At 40.1% G+C, this 14,977-nt stretch overlaps 1 pseudogene; it reads left to right on the forward strand.

The window, feature by feature from the left end:
• Window positions 1–12,171, forward strand: part of LOC137639254 (zinc finger protein 585A pseudogene) — a 178,716-nt pseudogene extending 166,545 nt beyond the window's left edge.
• The last annotated feature ends 2,806 nt before the right edge of the window (window positions 12,172–14,977 follow it).

Raw genomic sequence — 14,977 nt, forward strand, 5'->3', positions numbered from 1 at the left:
GTGTGTGTATACTTCTGGTTTTATACCAAAGAGTCAAAAATGCAAATTTTTAGTGCAAAATTAGTGCAGTGAATTTTATTCAATACAGTGGAGGGTGCTTCTGTTCGGACCTGTCGTTATCCTAGCCTTAGACCTCTTTCAAGCTCCCGGACCCATGGGAGAAGTTAAGTCGAGCGGCAAAGGGAAGCGAGAGGCTTACCCTGGCGCTTACCGTCTTATAAGACCCGAACAGAAGTCCCCTCGAGCGTTTTCTGTTGACAATCCCCAGAACGCTCGCCCTCGCCGTAGGTAAGGCAAGGTAAAAGTGTTTTCTAACTTTAAACGATATCGCGCATCAGGCGCGAAGCTGAAAACAAAATTAAAATCATTCTTGACAGGTAATGAGGATTTAATGTTCTTACCTCTTAAAAAGAGCTGAACTTGATGGCGCATGCCAAGCAGCTGAGAATGATGGCGCTCGCCAGGTGGCTTAGCATGGCGCCTCGCGCCAAGTTGAACGTGGCGCCTCGCGCCAAGTTGAACGTGGCGCCTCGCGCCAAGTTGAACGTGGCGCCTCGCGCCAAGTTGAACGTGGCGCCTCGCGCCAAGTTGAACGTGGCGCCTCGCGCCAAGTTGAACGTGGCGCCTCGCGCCAAGTTGAACGTGGCGCCTCGCGCCAAGTTGAACGTGGAGTCTCGCGCTAAGCTGATCGTATCACCTCGCGCCAAGCTTAATGTGACGCCTCGCGTCAAGCTGAGCGTGACGCCTCGCGCCAAGCTTAATGTGACGCCTCGCGTCAAGCTTAATGTGACGCCTCGCGCCAAGCTGAGCGTGACGCCTCGCGCCAAGCTGAGCGTGACGCCTCGCGCCAAGCTGAGCGTGACGCCTCGCGCCAAGCTGAGCGTGACGCCTCGCGCCAAGCTGAGCGTGACGCCTCGCGCCAAGCTGAGCGTGACGCCTCGCGCCAAGCTGAGCGTGACGCCGCGCGCCAAGCTGAGCGTGACGCCGCGCGCCAAGCTGAGCGTGACGCCGCGCGCCAAGCTGAGCGTGACAACAACAGAACGTTGCTCATCTAGCTTTCACTGCACGCGATCGGCATAGCTCTGAGCGTTATAATCGCAAGCGTTATTGTTCTGAAAGTCACGTGGCGCCGAGCGTCAAGAGCTTTCATGACATCATGTAGAACTTGATGTCTACATGACCATAAGCATCTAGCGTTGGAACTTTGTTACGCCAGCCGCTATACTAAAAAATAAATATTAACTAGAAAGATATTATGTTCTCAGACCAAGGCCTGCTTGAACTAATTCTTGGTTGGGAGAGCTAGAATTAAACCTCTAAAGCATTGAGGTCAGAATTTAGAACCTTAAGGAGTTAACTCCTAGGAAACTAGACATCTCTGCCTAGGTTAGAGACTTGTAGGAGGAAGGGAGTGACTTTCAGAAACTCATGAGAGTTTTCTGAAGTTTCCATTTTATTTTGTTTCTGCTGCTCCTCGTTCCGCCTTCAGAGTTTTTCACTAAGGAAGACGGCAAAGGAGTCTCTGTTTATTATTTTATTATTACTAGCCAAGCTACAACCCTAGTTGGAAAAGCAATATGCTATAAGCCTAAGGGCTCCAATAGGGGAAGATGGCTCAGTAAGGAGAGAAAATAAAGAAACAAATAAATGATGAGAATAAATTAGCAATAAATAATTCTGAGAAAAGTAACAAAGTCAAAAGACAGTGCTGATAGGGCAGTGCTTTAGCGCGTCCACAAGGCAGCATAAAGAACCTAACTGCAGATGTTGGTGCAGCAGCACGTTCAGCTGCAAGAGCAGGAAGCGCATTGGGGTTTTTGTAAGAAAGGCAGTGCCCCCCCTTTTTTTGCTGTATACGGCTTGTCAGGATGTCAGAAGTTGGCAAAGCTTTAGTTCAGACTGATAAGGATCTTGTTCCTAAGTCTGGTGTTATGGTACAGGCACCACCGCTTCCGCCAGACTGTTTTCCATCTGCTGAAATGTGGAGCGTGATGAAAGCGATGAGGAAGGCGAGTTCGCGATCAAAGTTTTATACACCGGTGTTACCTAATGTTGATCTTAGTTGGACTATGCTGCTGGCATGAAGCAACGGCTCTCATCCGTTATGCAGTCTTATCAGCCTGCTGTTAGCAAAGCGATGGTTCGTCATGATTCTTTTCAGGACGCGTTGTCGCACAGGTGGCCTACCAGCAAGCTAATTTTGAACAGCGTGATAAGGCATCTATATCCCATTGAGTGTCTTCTCTTGATACCAGACATCAAACGGCCAAGCGTATCATAGAGCATTTACCTTCCAAGCGCGGCGACGATCGCTAGGCAGCTAAGCGTGACATCGGGCGTCAAGCTGAACGTGACGTCGAGCAACAAGCTGAACGTGACGTCGAGCAACAAGCTTGTGACGTCGAACGTCAAACAAACCGTGACGTCCAACGTCAGTCACATACGGTTCAAGCTACGTCCAGAGGACAAAACCTCTCTATGGAGACTCATAAGAATTTGCTTGCAGCAGTAAAAAAGGTCCACTGGATGATCTCTTTAGATCTACAGGATGCTTACTTCTACTTCCTCATCCATCCGAATTTCAAGCTACCGGAAGATTCGTGTATGGGAGGAAGTTGTCCAGTTTTGAGTTCTTTTGTTTCGGGCTATGCACCACCCTTCATATCGTTGTGTCCTATCCTTAGACCTCTGGAAAGAAGTATTCCGGTTTCGGGCCTTAGGCTTCGGCCTCACCACCGCCCCTCCAGTCTTCACAAAGATCATAATGAATATGGCAAGTATGCTCCACTCAAGAAGCATCAGGGCCTCCTTGTACTTGGACGATTGGCTACTAAGAGCCCCCTAACTCAATTGCTGTCTGAAGGATTTGCGTCTGACAATGAGTCTGTCAAAGGAGCTAGGACTTCTGGTGAATTCAGAGAAGTCTCAATTGATCCCTTCCCAGAAGATCCTTTATTTAGGGATGGAGATTCACAGTCTGACTTTTCAGGTTTTTTTCCATCACCTGCAAGAATTCAGCTAGCTCTCCTACGGCTTTGTGCCTTTCTAAAGAAGGAGTTTTGTTCAGTGAGGGAATGGATGAGTCCTGGGAACCCTCTCTTCACTAGAACAATTTGTATGTCTGGGGAAACTAAATTTACAACCCATTCAGTTCCATCTCAATTGCCATTGGAGCAAAGAGGACAGCCTTGACAAGGAGAGCATTCCTCCTATGGAACCAATAAAAGAGTGCCTTCGTTGGTTGAACAACATAAACAGGCTCCAGGAAGGTCTCTCTTTGGAACAAAGGAGCCCAGACCTTGTGTTGTTTTCTGACGCCTCAGACTCGGGGTGGGGAACAACACTAGAAAGTCAGCGATTTCGGGTCTGTGGACAAAACAACAGCAGTCTCCACATCAATCAAAAGGAGCTGTTAGCAGTCCTGTTGGCTCTCAAGGGGTTCAAGAAGCTAGTACTGAACAAAGTAATACAAATCAATGCAGACAATACCACAGCTTTGGCCTACATAGCGAAACAAGAGGGAAGGCATTCGAGGTCTCTTTACGAGCTAGCAAACCTCTTCTCGTTTGGGCACATCAAAGAAAGATATCCCTGTTGACAAGATACATTCAAGGGAAAAGAATGTGAGGGCAGATAGCCTCAGCAGGAGGAATCAAGTTCTCCCCACAGAGTGGACACTGCATCTAGATATATGCAAGAAACTTTGGCGGATTTGAAGCCGGCCCCCTATAGATCTATTCGCAACCTCAAAACCAAAAGACTAGAGAATTATTGCTCCCCAGTTCCGGATCTCGAAGCGTCACACATAGATGTGTTCCTGATAGACTGGTCACATCTAGATGTGTACATTTTCCCTCCATTCAAAGTGCTGCACAGAGTACTACAAAAGTTTGTGTCTCACGAGGGAACCAGATTGACTGTTAATAGCCCCCTTCTGGACGTCAAGAGGTTGGTTCACAGAGGTACTGGAATGGTTGGTGGATGTTCCAAGAAGCTTGCCATTGAGAATAGATCTTCTCAGACAACCCCACTTGGCAAGAAACCTTCTAAACCTCCCAGCTCTACGTCTGACTGCCTTTAGACTATCGAAAAACTTGCAAGATCTAGAATATTTTCGAAGGAAGCAGCCAAGGCTATTGCTAGAGGAAGAAGAACTTCTACTATCAGGGTGTACCAATCCAACTTGGAAGTTTTTAGAGCATGGTGTAAAACAAACTCAGTTTCCTCATCCAGTACCTCTATAGCTCAAATTGCCGATTTCTTTTTAGAGCTTAGAAGAAGGCACAATTTCTCCTCCTCAACCATTAAAGGGTACAGGAGTATGTTAGCAGCGGTCTTCAGGCATAGACATTTAGACCTCTCGAATAACAAGGACCTTCAGGATCTCCTTGGGTCCTTTGAAACCTCTAAGAAACGTCAACAGGATTCACCAGCCTGGAATTTAGACGTGGTTTTAAAATTTCTAATGAGTGACAGGTTCGAACCTTTGAACTCTGCTTCTTTTAAAGATCTGACTTTAAAGACTTTATTTTTAGTAAGCTTAGCAACAGCTAAAAGTATCAGTGAAGTTCATGCTTTTAGCAAAAACATTGGCTTTAGAAATGGCAAAGCTATATGCTCCTTGCAGCTTGATTTTCTTGCCCAAAACGAACGTCCTTCTCACCCATGGCCAAAATCTTTCGAAATTGCTAACCTCTCTTGATTTGGTGGGTGAGGAGCTGGAGAAGGTTCTTTGTCCTGTTAGAGCACTAAGGTTCTATTTAGACAGGACTAAAGGTTTAAGAGGCAGTTCAGAAGCTCTTTGGTGTGCAGTCAAAAAGCCTGCTTTACCTATGTCTAAAAATGCCTTATCATATTTCATAAGACTTTTAATTAAAGAAGCTCACACACACTGTGTTGAGGCAGATCTAAGCTCCTGAAAGTTAAGACTCATGAAGTTAGAGCTGTGGCAACTTCTGTGGCTTTTAAACAAAATCGTTCTCTGCAAAGTATGATGAATACAACGTTTTGGAGAAGTAATCTGTATTTGCATCACTTTATTTGAAACGTGTCCAGACGATTTATGAGGACTGCTACACTTTGGGTTCATTCGTAGCAGCGAATGCAGTAGTAGGTGAAGGATCTACCACTACACTCCCTTAATCCATAGTACCCTTTTCCCCTCTTGGAACTTGTATATATTTTTATGATTGGAGGAAATTGTTAGACAATCTTCTGCAATCTTTGATTTAGTCAGGTTGTCATTTGTTCCTTGAGAGCGCCTGGAACAAGGGTATTAGTTGAGGTCCTGTCAGCATAGAGATTATTCACCGTTTGACAGCTCCTAGAGTTCTTCAGCCCCCTGGGTGGATCACTGGTTCTCAAAGGACAGCAGACTTATTAATGCAGAGAACCATTGAAGTCAGCTTCCTTAATAGGTACGAACCCTTAAGCTAGTTTTGTTTTAAACTCTTAAGTGAAATTCCATTAATGTTGCTGTCTCTGACCCGCCACCAAGGGTGTCAATCAGCTATTATTTATAACCAGTGGGTAAGTTTAAATGTTTAAAAATTATATTTTCATAATAAAATAAATTTTTGAACATACTTACCCGCTGGTTATATAACTTAAAATCCCCCCCGTTCCTCCCCTCTAGAGACCTATGGGCATGGAAAATCTGATACTAGGAGGGATAGTTTGACCTAACTCCGTGGTGGCGCTAGTTTATACCTGGCATATCTGTGCGATTGCTGCGAGTTTTGAATTTCTGCCGGACAGAAGAATAAAGCTATTATATATAACCAGCGGGTAAGTATGTTCAAAAATTTATTTTATTATGAAAATATCATTTTTCTTTCTTCTGGGCGAAAAACCCGACGTGGGGAACTCTCCATGGTATTTACGGAAGGCAATTGTGCGAGACAATGAATGTGGAAGCTAATCTTCAGGCATTTAATAGGATTTGACCAAAGGTCTCAGTGAACTGACCCTTTGAAGATGTGGCACCGTGTATGCCATATCTCCTGGTTTGTCATTTTCCTTCCCTTCTCTTAGTGAAGCGAAGGCATCAGGATTAAGAAGAAACGGCAATGCCGCAAATGAGCTTGAATTTCTCTCGTAAAATGGTTTTACTATAGCTCATCTCACTGTAATGCTACCAGGGGTTATGTAAGCACTTGTACATCCAAAGGTAATACTGTTCAGTATAAGTCTACATGCTCCTGCAGCTACCCCATTTCAAAGGGTAAACAAACCAAAAAATCAGCTAATGTTCCCATGGATATACTGAGGAAGAGGAAAATTCGGAGACAGACGATGAGAGTGAGGAAGTATCACCTTTTCAATCTTTGTGTAACCTTATTTACGGATGCACCCAAATGAAATTATTGAGGTAAGTTTGAAGGTACAGTATCTTATTCTACCAAATTGGGTAAAGGAGGTACTTCAAAGATAGTTTACATACCTCAACTCTCTTAACTTTATTATAGATAGATTCAAGGAACTGTTGTCTAGTATTCAGCCAAAGACGTATAGTGATTAAGGCATCTTTACCACACAGTTGTGCTAGATTGTATAAGTATTAAGTTACCTGACCTTTTCTTGGAGGGAAATTTAGTAACCTATCTTGATCTAGTCGCAGTGTCTCTTAAAATAAAATCTCAGAATTCAGGCTATACAAGTTGGTTAACTATAGAGATATGATTTGCAGGTAATCAGATAGGGACTGCTCAGTAGAGTGGAAGACCAGATCTACATGTCTCAGCACTCAAGGTCACTGTTCTTACAAAGTTCTTCATGAAAATACATTCCAACAGTTCTGGGAGAGATCAAACAAAAGGATTGGATATTCTTGATAGACCTCTCAGATCTGTATTTTCACATTCCTATTCTTCCAAAGTCAAGGGAATGCTTCATTTTTATCAATGGATCAAAGGTGTATCAGTTCAAATACCCCAGTTTTTGGGCTCAGGACAGCACCACAGGTCTTCAATAAAATGATGGCTACCATAACAAAATAGTTAAGGTTACTGGGACTACAAGCTCTTTTGTACATAGATGATTAGTTAATTTTAAGCTATTTATTGGAGAGGATTGAAATAGTTTGGTTAGTACTCAAGTTGTTGGGTCAAGAAGTCCTTCGTGGATCCAACTCGGAAGATTCTATATTTGGGAATGATAATGGCAATAGTTCTTTTTCAGGGTTCTTCTTTTCCAATAAAGATTTAAAACATCAAAATACATGTCAGTGGGCTCCTTATAGAAGTTCGTCTCTTTGGGCCGTCTGAAATTTAGGAATTTTTCAATTTCATCTCAAGTCACATTGGAACAAGACTATCAATTTAAATACCTGTACTATTGCTCTCTCACCAATGGTTAATTAACTTCTCACACTGAGTTGGGGGAACAATCACAGACACCTGTCACAAGTAGTCTCTTTGGAGTTATTTATACCAGACATGTCCCTGTTCACAGATGTGTCACAGGAAGGGCTGGAGTTAATCTGTAGCATTTACATCTCTCGGAGGTGAACCCTACAAGGAACAAAGCCTAAAGTTACTTGCAATTTTCAAACTTGAAAATCAGGAACCAGTGCCAATCTTTTCAGAAAATTATATTTAATTAGCCTACATCAGGAACAAGGAGGTAGAAAATCGCCTTTCCTGTATCTCATGGATGAGGAATCACTTTATTTATGGAGTTCATTTAGGGAAAATCAAATGTACTGGCAGACCAGTTGAGCAGGAAGAATCAGATTTTGCCAAACAAATGGTCCATGATTCCCTTAATTTGTCTAGAGATTTGGAAAGGGGGGGGGGTTCACCCAAATGTAAACATATTTATCACATCACTAAACAAAAAGATAGAATTTTTTTGCTTCCCCATGCTATATCCCTCATCTTGGAAGGTAGATGTTCTGTTGCAAGACCAGACTGGATCTTTATCCATTTTCCCTCTTTGTCATGCTATGTCAAGAGCAGGATGATGCATATATTCTGGCCACAGAGGGAATGGTTCACTGATATGTGACCCTTATTGTTGGATCATCCTAGGTGTCTGTACAAAATTGATCTACTCAAAGGAGCCAATATCAAAGGTGGTAAATGGAGACTTTCCATCTTATTTTCAGAATCAAAGGTTTTTAAAATCTTGCTAGAGACTCTAGTATCGGTTCTATCAATAACTTATGTCAAAGACAATGGAAGGTTTATTTTGTTGGTGCAAAATTAGAAAATTGTCCATAACTAGGACCAAGTTGGATAATCTTGTAAAGTTTTTTTTTTTTCTTTTGTACAACAAGAAACTTTCTATTTTAGCCTTTAAGGGATATAGATCCATGCTTAATTTTGTAGTGAAACATTGGGGATTATATCTATCCCTTTTAGGTATTATATAGATGTGTTCAAATCCTTCAGTATTGAAAATTTTTTAGTAGTGAAGTCAGTTTTCTGGAATTTGGATGTGGTTTTACAATATTTAAAAGGGATGAGATTTAAACCAATGGAAAATCCATGTCTTAGGATATCTCTTAAAGGATTTCTGTTTGAATTACAACCGTTGTCTGTCAAGCTAGGCTTTGGAGAACAAAATGATTTTTTTTCTCTTTTTACCTTCATTCAGAGCCTAAAATGGTTTTAAGACAAGGGGAGTCTGCCTCAATTTTTTTTCACATTCCTTCACTAAGACTGGATGAAAACAGTTCATTAGAGAATAGTTTCTTTGCCCAGTAAGAGCAGTACAGTTGTATCTGGACTGAACGAAAGGTAGGAGAGGCAGTGTTCCTAATTTGTTCTCTGGACTGAGGTTCTCTAATCACCCACTGACCAAAAATGCTGTCATTCCATGTTGAAAGTTTGGTCACAGAGGCACACAAGGAGTTAGATTCAATATTCATAAAATGCTTGAAAAAGAAGGTAAAGAACATGATATTAGGAATGCAGCTATGCAGCTACTTCACTTAATTTTTGTAGAAAACATTCTTAGGGATTAGGAAAGGTAACAGTTCAATGGTGTACCAAGTTGATGTTCACCAAGCATTGTCTTAAAGAAGCATGGTTTGCTTATGAAAACTGTTGAGCTATATTCCTCTAGGTAGCAGCAGGATACGTGGTCTAAATAATTCAAAGTCCAGGTAATTTATTACTTGCTTATCTATGAATATGGGGTTGTATTTAATATTCGATTTAGAATCAATCACAATTATTAACTGAAGAAAAATTAACAATTAGAGGCATTCTAATGTATTATTTTTAGTAACTTATGTAAACAATCTGGAGGCTTGTATTTTAAACTGTAGTTTAAATATTTTATCAAAGTATTCCCGAGCAGTAACGTAGACTAGGTTAGTAACCCATAATAGAAAGGAATGGGGGAAGAAATGTGGGAAGTGGTAGGGGGGGGGGTAGTCGTAATAGAGGGCAGTAGTCGGATGTAGAACGGCACCTCGTAGTATTGGGGGATATTGAGGAAGGAGAGGACTAACTGGTGAGGGACCTCTGGTCGTGGTTCTAACATGCCCCAGTTACTTTACCAACACTTAATTAGAGTGAGCGAGCTGGGTTTATTCCTGGCATTCCATGCAACTTTTTTTCTCTGGTATATTTAGCAGTATTTATACCTTAGAAATGGTGCTTTAAGGAGCATTTCACGGAGCGACACAGGTCAAGCCCAGAAATAGATTTTTCCTTTGTCAAAATCTCTTAAATTTATCCCTCTTTCTTTCTGTTGTGCCCCACCTTCAACAGTGTGGGAGTCAGCAATATGAAGATCAGGGAGATCTGTAGAAATAAACAGAATTTCAATGATAAAATTCCTTATTTCTATATTCACCTGATTTTCATATACATGCCCACCCTCCTGCCCACTCAATCATAGTATCAAGAGGAATGATAATGTCGACTTTGAAACTGAAGACTAGAGTAACTGACATGACAACCTGGGCTTTTCAACACTTTTTAGTTGAGGGTTCCATTCTCTTATTAAAGGCATATACCACTACTGTATTATTGAAGAAAAAGAAAGTGGGAAAATTTTAGAATTTTATGGGTAAGTGTCAATTAAACCAGGCTTCTGGAGAAGAAGCAATATCATCAGGCGAGTATAGAAATAGGAAATTTTATTATTAAAATTCTTGTTTTTTTTTTCAGTTCAGTTAATTTGAGACAGCAAGTGTTAAAGCACTGAGAATAAAAAAATAAACTGGTACAAGGTGTGATCTTTATAAATATGTAGTTAATTTCAGTGTAAAACTATAAATACTGAATGTAAGTATTTTAAAGCTTCATTCATGATGAATCCCCAGTTATCACCTATAGAAACAATTGAAAAAATTGAAAAGGAACCTAAGATTCCAAACACAATGATGCGCAAATTCTCTTGTGATGTATGTGGTAAATCTTTTACTCATAAAGGAAATCTCAATACACATATGAGATGTCATAGTGATGAGAGAGCATTTTCATGTGATGTTTGTGGAAAGGATTTTGTGTATAAAGTCAGTTTGAATAAACATAAGAGAAAGCATACAGGCGAGCGGCCTTATATCTGTAAAATTTGTGGCAAAGCTTTTGCCTATAGTGAGTCACTTACAGCACATGAGAGACATCATACTGGTGAGCGCCCATTCTTGTGTGAAACCTGCGGGAAGACCTACATTCAAAAACAGGCTCTTGTTGAGCACATAAAAACACACACTAATGAAAGGCCATTTAGCTGTGAAATTTGTGGGAAAACTTTTAAAAGGTCATGGGAATTCAGGAATCACGAGAGAAAACACACTGGTGAACGGCCTTATACATGTGAAATCTGTGGAAAACATTTTGCTCGAACTGATTCCTTGGCTCTTCACAGGAGAAATCATACTGGTGAAAAGCCATTTCCATGTGAGGAATGTGGCAAAGCTTTTACTCAAAAACATTCTCTTATTGAGCACAAAAGAATTCACACCAAAGAGAGGCCATTTCATTGTACAGTTTGTGGGAAGAACTTCATTAGAAAAGGCGACTTGAATGTACACAAGCAACTACATTCAGGGGAGCGTCCATATGTGTGCGAAGTTTGTGGTAAAGATTTTGCTCAGAGAATTTGTTATAAATCCCACTTAACCCAACATATAACGGAGATGCCGTATTCTTGTGAAGTTTGTGGGAAGAAATTCTCTCGTATGCAAAGTTTTAAAATCCACAAAAGACAACATACCGGTGAACGACCCTTTTCTTGCAATATGTGTGACAAGGCATTTTGTGATAGTAATTCTCTTAATGTCCATAAGTTGCGACATTCAGGTGAGCGTCCTTATGCTTGTGAAATTTGTGGCAAAACTTTTGTAATAAAAGGTGCCCTTAATGTACATCGGAAAATACACACTGGTGAAAAATCACATTCTTGTGAAGTTTGTGGCAAGGGATTTTCTCGAAAAGCTCAGTTAGCTAAACACATAAGAGGTCACTCAGAACAACAGTCCTCAGTAGGCTCATTTGATATCCATAAGAAGAAAAGTGTGCATTTAATGTGTAAAATTTGTCTTCAGCCTTTTGCCAACGAATTACAGCTAAGAATACATATGGAAGAGCATCCTGGAAGCCAACCAGCAATAAGCTTTCAATATATGAAAGCTGAATCAGCTACAGAAAATGGTGAAAGAGACAGCAGAAATGAAACTCTATTTGTATGTGTAGGTCTAGAAGAGGAAGAAATCAAAAGCAATGTTCCTGATGTAAATGTCACCCCTGAAATTAAATTTAGTGAGAGTGAAAATGCTTGTAACAAAATTGATAATGTTTATTCTGATTCTCAAACAAATATTAAAGTCTTACCAGATAAACAGTGTGTGTCTTCATGTGATGAGCTGAAGAAGGAATATGATGATCTTGACATTTTCGAGGATTCGGCAGAGATTGTGAAAACTGAATTGCTAGATATTTCCCTTAAACCAGAGCAAAATTAGCATTATGAAATTTTTTCCTGTACTAGTTCTGTGGGGTTATGTATTATTGTTCCCTTTTAACATGAAGGTAAATGCTTTACTGTTTACTTATTGTTTTATATAAAAAAAAAATAATAGTACAATAAACTTTGGTAGCTGAGTAGTTTAGTCATTGTTTGTAACACTAAAAGATTGTAACATTTGTAGTACAATCACAAATTTAGTAAGGATCTGCATAGTGCCACATTATTATATGCTTTTTACCTGTCTCAGTTTATTTGTATAGTTTTCCCCTCTGGTTTCTATTGTACCATCTCAGTCTGAGCATGATGCCAGTAATCACAGTCGTACTTTTGCAGTTGACAACCTTTCACTAAAAAATTTGAATCCTTTAGGAACCTTGTACTAATTCAATGGAGAAGCCATGTCCCCTCTTATAACCAAGGACTATATTCTTGCCACTATTCATTTATTCGCTCTAAGAAGTACAGTATCTTCACAGTTTATGACCAGACCAGTTATTCTGTATGTTAAAGCTTGTGAACATAAAGTTATAAATGATTTTAAAGATTTGAGTTTCGAAGTTTAGTGGATGCTAGTCATTAAGATGGATATCACTTAAGGTAAAAGTAAAAAAATATTCTTTTCAAATGAGGGCCTATCAACTGAATTTCCAGTGAACATCAGAGCACTTCAAGGGATTGTGTTGTCACCTATGTTGTTTATCCTCTTCATGGATTTCGTAATGCATAGAACAATTGGGGATGGTGGAGAATGATTGTACAGTACTGGATTGGTAACAGGAAATTAGCTGACCTAGAGTATGTTGATGACACTCCTTATTAGCAGAACACCAAAGGATTTTCAAAGCTTCCTTACCAGAATGCATGAAAGATCACAGGAGGTTTGGCTCAGAAGAAAGACAGATGGTGAGATTGGAACATGCAATGGAAAATTAAATATCATTGGAAGGAGAAAGGATTATTGAATTAAAATCATTTAAATATTTAGGAACTATGATCTCTAATACAGGGTCTTTAGAATTGGAGTTTATTGAGAGATTGTAAAAAAGCAAATTAGACAATGGCTAGGTTAAGTAAAATATGGAAATCAAATCACCTGAAATTACATATAAAATATAAAAATCAGGCTATATTTCAGTTTAGCAAGATTGGTGTTACTGTATGGACACAAGCATGACAATAAAACTATCCAGTTGATTTTGTAGATGTGAGAACAAAGCCATCAGAAGCATATTGGGAGTTAAATGGCAGGACAGAATTAAAAATGAAACTATAAGAGAGATTACTCAAGTACCGTATGTGGGAGAGATTATGATGAGGGGTAGATGGAAATGGTTTGGGCATGCTCTTCACCACTCCCCAAGAGAGATTAGCTTACCAAACGTTTAACTGGGCTCTGCTTACCAAAAGTTTAACTGGGCTCTACAAGGCACTAGAAGAGTTGGATGCCCCAGGCCTACATGGCTGAGGACTATGAAGCATGAAGTAGATGATGAATGGAGAAGTATTGAATTAAAAGCTCAAGATAAAAGACGATTGGCGAAATCTAACTGAGGCTCTTTGCGTCAATATGGAGATTACTAATTATTTTACTTTTAATTGCAAATATAAGTATCAGGAACAAATAACATCAGTCTTAGAGCACAAGATGCAATAAACTATGGTTTATATGAGATAGATATGACTGAAATCTCTAGAATAGTCAATAGACCATACAGAAAGGGAGGTTATATACATAGGAATCGGCCATACATTTTGAATTTTTTATATCTCCCATGTAGTTAATGGAACATCTCTTTCTGTTATCAGCAAAAAATAGCAACTAAATTGACCATTATTTGAGATTTGATTTAGAATAATTTCTGGCTTCCCTTCTCCACCCTCGTTTCCTGACAACGCAATACAATAGCACTAAATTATCCCTCTGTCCTAGTTTACCTTACAGTTTTGGTCAATCAAAAAGCCTTTACTAATATTTTTCAGCCAGAAAAGCAATTTTCATTATTACTTGAAGAAAACATCATGTAAACTAGATTTTTTTTAATATACAGGCCTTTGTTCCTTCATGAATACAAACCTTTGTCTTTTAATAGGAGTAGGATTTTTAACAGGGTAGTTAATAGCAATGCCATCACCTTGACTTCAGCCACAGGCCAGTACAGAAATGCCAACTTGTTGCCTCCTAAACTGGTTTTGTTCCGTAACCGAAATACAAACCACGCTATTTACAAAGGGTTACCTTTTAGTGTAGCTGAAATGGCGAGCCATTAGAATTTAACGAGGGTGTATTACCCCCGCGCTAGTTAGCGGGGGGTAGGGGAGTGGTAGCTAGCTACCCCTCCTCCCCCTCACATACAGGTGAATACCCACTTTCACTTTTGGCTCGGACTGTGACAGACGTCTCTGTCTTGGTCCTCTCTTGGCAGCCATTGTTTGTTTTGTCTTAATCGCTTACTTTTCATTTGCTCAATATATATGTAAACATGTTTTCATGTTTGTATATATATTTGAGTATAGAAATAAGTAAGTTTCCTTTTCAGATTTGTGTGTGTAGTGTACGATATCTACGTGGAGGCCTCGGCAGTTAGGCCACCACGGCGTAATTTTATGGGTGGCGATCGAGTTTGACTTATGTCTTTCTCTCTCTCTCTCTGAGGTCGTTCACCCTTTTACTACGTGTTACTACTCCCTTGTAGCTTCCTTTCCGTGTGGGGGGGTTGCTGCGCCGTACGTTTGTCTCAATTAGTTATGAATCTAATTGTAGTTGTTTTTTGTTTTTCAGCTTGTAGAACGATTCCTTTCGGGGTTTTCGTTCTTTCTTTAGTGTTCATTCATTTTTAAATTACATAATTACATAGTTACATAATTATAATTGTTATAATTCTGTTTTGGTTACAGCTCTCCTTCCGCGAGTGTAAGTGGTTGTGAGGGCACGTGCCTGTTGTGTAATTCTTGTTCCTTTCCCTCGGGATTCCTCTTCGGAGCCTTCCCGGGGGAATGAATGTGTACTAATATTATTTGTTTTATTTTTTTTTTTTACAGTTACCGATCT

Source organism: Palaemon carinicauda, chromosome 1 (assembly GCF_036898095.1).
Source record: "Palaemon carinicauda isolate YSFRI2023 chromosome 1, ASM3689809v2, whole genome shotgun sequence".
In the NCBI taxonomy this organism is placed as follows: domain Eukaryota; kingdom Metazoa; phylum Arthropoda; class Malacostraca; order Decapoda; family Palaemonidae; genus Palaemon; species Palaemon carinicauda.